This window comes from Setaria italica, chromosome VIII (assembly GCF_000263155.2).
Source record: "Setaria italica strain Yugu1 chromosome VIII, Setaria_italica_v2.0, whole genome shotgun sequence".
Taxonomy (NCBI): domain Eukaryota; kingdom Viridiplantae; phylum Streptophyta; class Magnoliopsida; order Poales; family Poaceae; genus Setaria; species Setaria italica.
Window position 1 is genome coordinate 15,003,215 of NC_028457.1, and position 4,170 is coordinate 15,007,384.

The window sequence follows — 4,170 nt, forward strand, 5'->3', positions numbered from 1 at the left end:
CGGTAAATACGCTGTAACTTTTCGGTACGATCTCGGATCGGGGCGAATTTTATATAAAAATTGATCTAAAGAAAAAGTTACACATGAAATTCAACGGCTTTGCCATTTTCGGTGAAATTAGATTTCCCAAATTCAGCTTGGAAGATGGATTTTTGGGCCTCCAAAGTTTGGAACGTTAGGGCGCCTAACTCTGTTTTGCAGGATGTATGTATGTATCTTGTGATCAGTATGGCCCCCTTGTGTATGTGATGCATGTGTGTAACTCATTCGTGACCTGCGTGTCGCGCGTACAGCAACACGGCAGGAGCCTTATGTGTTGTCACTTTATTGTATTTAATGGTCTGCGTACCAATCTGTGATGATCCAATCAACTATGTAATCTTCATTACTAGCTTCTTTACTAGCTATTAGGCATAATAGCATGTTCTAGTTCTTGGAGGACTCATCACCAGAAGGATGGCGCACATGGAACATGGAGATGGAGATCACCATGGTGAACAGATTTTATGGAGATGGAGATCACCATAAGAAAAATGGGTCATACTGTGTCACAACTGTGTGAATGCTATTCTGTTTATGTTTTACTTTCTGCATGCTGTGATGTTAGAAGTAGAACGATCCCTCACAAAGTTTAAGTTAGTATGCCCTCCCAACTAAACTTGCACCGTCCCATGTCTTGTACAATTAGTGGTGGGTCTATGAAATTAGGGTACCACTAGTTTTCCTTGACTAGACGGGTTTGTGTCGGACACTTACACGCATAAGGGTTGGTTTGCTTAACGAGGTCATCTTAATGGTTAAGGACCTTGGGGCATAACGGTTGGGCGCCGAGACATGGAGATGTCACCCAACAACAGGAGTCATATGTGATATGATTAGCAAAAGTTGCTTACCGATCTACCCTATTTGCTAGCGGTGATGCTAAAGCTCACTAGTGGACTTGTTAGTTGTGGATCCTGAATCACTAAGTTTCAATAGAGGGATATTGATTTTAGTGGGAGTAGATTCTGTTAAAATAGTTTAATGTGATTTGCTCTATCATGGAGACGTTTGTCTTAGTGTATTTTGCATTACTTTGTTGTAGATTAAATGGCACCTAGCAGCACTACACCGTTTCCTTTGCGTTCGGTCCTTGAGAAGGACAAGTTGAATGGAAAAAATTACTCGGATTGGATCCGTAACCTGAGAATCGTTCTCAGGGCTGAGAAAAAGGAAGATGTTCTAGACAACCCACTACCAGAAGAACCTGCTGATGATGCACCCGCTGCTACTAAGAATGCTTACAAGAAAGCATGTGATGCTAGCCTTGAAGTAAGCTGCCTTATGCTTGCTTGCATGGAACCCGAGCTGCAGATGCAGTTCGAAACAAACCATGAGGCGCACGATATGATCGTGGCACTTAGAGACTTGTTCCAAACACAGGCCAGGACTGAAAGGTTCAATGTGTCTAAGGCCTTTGTTGAGAGCAAGCTAGCAGAAGGCGCAGCAGTAGGACCACACGTAATCAAGATGGTTGGTTACACTCAACGGTTGGAGAAGCTAGGCTTCCCACTAGGCCAAGAGTTGGCCACTGATTTCATTCTTTCATCTCTTCCGCCTAACTATGGGAACTTCATCTCGAACTACCATATGCATGGGACGGAGAAGGGTCTGAATGAGCTATGTGGCATGCTTAAAACAGCAGAGGCTGACATCAAGAAAAGTGCTAGTACCAGCCATGTGATGGCGATACAGAACAAGCCTAGCTTTAAGAAGAAGGGCAATTCTTGGAAGAAGAAGGGCAAGGCTGGAACGTCTAAGCCAAACCCACCGCCCAAGGTTAAAGCTGGACCTGGACCTGCTCCAGACAAAGAGTGCTTTTACTGTCATGAACTTGGTCACTGGAAGAGAAACTGCAAGCAGTACCTAGCTTCCTTGAAGAATGGCGGAAGTAAGAGTACTTCTACCTCAGGTACGCTTGTTGTTAATGTTATAGACAACATATTTCTCGTTGATACAATTATTAATTCTTGGGTATTTGATACCGGATCGGTTGCTCATATTTGTAATTCGACGCAGGGAATGATAAGAAGTAGAAGCGTGGAAAGAGGAGAAGTTGATTTCCGCGTGGGCAATAATGCAAGAGTTGCTGCGTTGACCGTCGGGACGATGCAACTCCACCTCCCGTCAGGATTTATTATGGAGTTGAATAATTGTTATTTTGTTCCTAGTTTAAGTCGAAACATTTTCTCTCCTTCATGCTTGATGAAGGATGGTTATTCATTTGCGAGTGAAAACAATGGTTGTGTGATCTCTAAGAATAATATGTTTATGGCTTTTGCACCCATTGTGAATGGATTATTTGTTTTAAATCTTGATGAATCACTTGTCTGTAATGTAAGTGCTAAAAGGCCTCGGCCTAATGATTTGAGTCCTACCTACTTGTGGCATTGTCGTTTGGGTCATATAAGTGAAAAGCGCATGAAGAAGCTCCATTCTGATGGACTTCTAAATTCGTTTGATTTTGAATCATACGAGACATGTGAGGCTTGCTTGCTAGGCAAGATGACCAAGACGCCTTTCACAGGATTTCCTGAGAGAGCAGTAGACTTGTTGGAACTTGTACATAGTGATGTATGCGGACCAATGAGCACGACGGGTAGAGGAGGATTCCAATACTTCATAACTTTCACTGATGATTTTAGTAGATATGGCTATGTCTACTTGATGAGGCACAAGTCTGAAACCTTTGAAAAGTTCAAGGAATTTCAGAATGAAGTTGAAAATCAGCGTGGCAAGAAGATTAAGGCCTTACGATCTGATCGTGGAGGCGAGTATTTGAGCCATGAGTTTAGCAATCATCTAAAGAGTTGCGGAATTGTTCCACAACTTACGCCGCCTGGAACACCTCAGAGAAACGGTGTGTCCGAGCGACGTAATCGAACTTTGTTAGACATGGTTCGATCAATGATGAGCCAGTCGGACCTACCGTTGTCATTTTGGGGATAAGCTCTAGAAATAGCAGCTTTCACACTTAATAGTGTACCATCTAAATCCGTAGTTAAGACACCATATGAGATATGGACTGGAAAGGTTCGTAGTTTGTCTTTTCTAAAGATTTGGGGATGTGAAGTGTTTGTCAAGCGACTTCAGTCGGACAAGATCACACCCAAGTCGGATAAGTGCATTTTCGTGGGATATCCAAAGGAAACTTTGGGATATTATTTCTACAACCGATCAGAAGGCAAAGTGTTTGTCGCTCGGAACGGGGTTTTCCTAGAGAAAGAGTTTCTCAAAGGAGAAAAGAGTGGAAAGACAGTGCATCTTGAAGAAGTTCAAGATGAGCCGATTGGGCAAGAATCAATGAGTGATGCTAACGTAGCAGAACAAGTTGAGATGCCCATGGCAAGAGAAGCACCGCCACAACCACGAAGGTCGGCAAGGCTCCGCGAAATGCGGGAAATATTATTGTTGGACAATGATGAGCCTGCGACATATGCAGAAGCAATGATGGACCCAGACTCCGAAAAATGGCAGAGTGCCATGCAATCCGAAATAGAGTCCATGGGAGACAATCAAGTTTGGAACTTGGTTGACCCGCCTGATGGTGTTAAAGCCATAGAGTGCAAGTGGATCTATAAGAAGAAAAAGGACATGGATGGAAATGTTCACATCTATAAAGCATGACTTGTCGCAAAAGGTTTTCGACAAGTTCAAGGAGTTGACTACGATGAGACCTTCTCGCCCATAGTGATGCTTAAGTCCATTCGGATTATTCTAGCTATAGCTGCATATTTCGATTATGAGATATGGCAGATGGATGTCAAGACAGCTTTCCTGAATGGAAAGCTAGCTGAGGACGTGTATATGATACAGCCCGAGGGTTTTGTCGATCCGAAAAATGCTGGAAAGGTATGCAAGCTTCAGAGATCCATTTATGGATTGAAGCAAGCATCTAGGAGTTGGAACATTCATTTTGATGAAGTAGTCAAAGGGTTTGACTTCACCAAGAATGAAGAAGAGTCTTGTGTTTACAAGAAGGTTAGTGGGAGCTCTGTAGTATTTCTAATCTTATATGTGGATGACATATTACTGATTGGAAATAACATTCCTATGCTTGAGTCCTTAAAGACTTCACTGAAAAATAGTTTTTCGATGAAGGACTTAGGGGAAGCGGCATATATTCTGGGC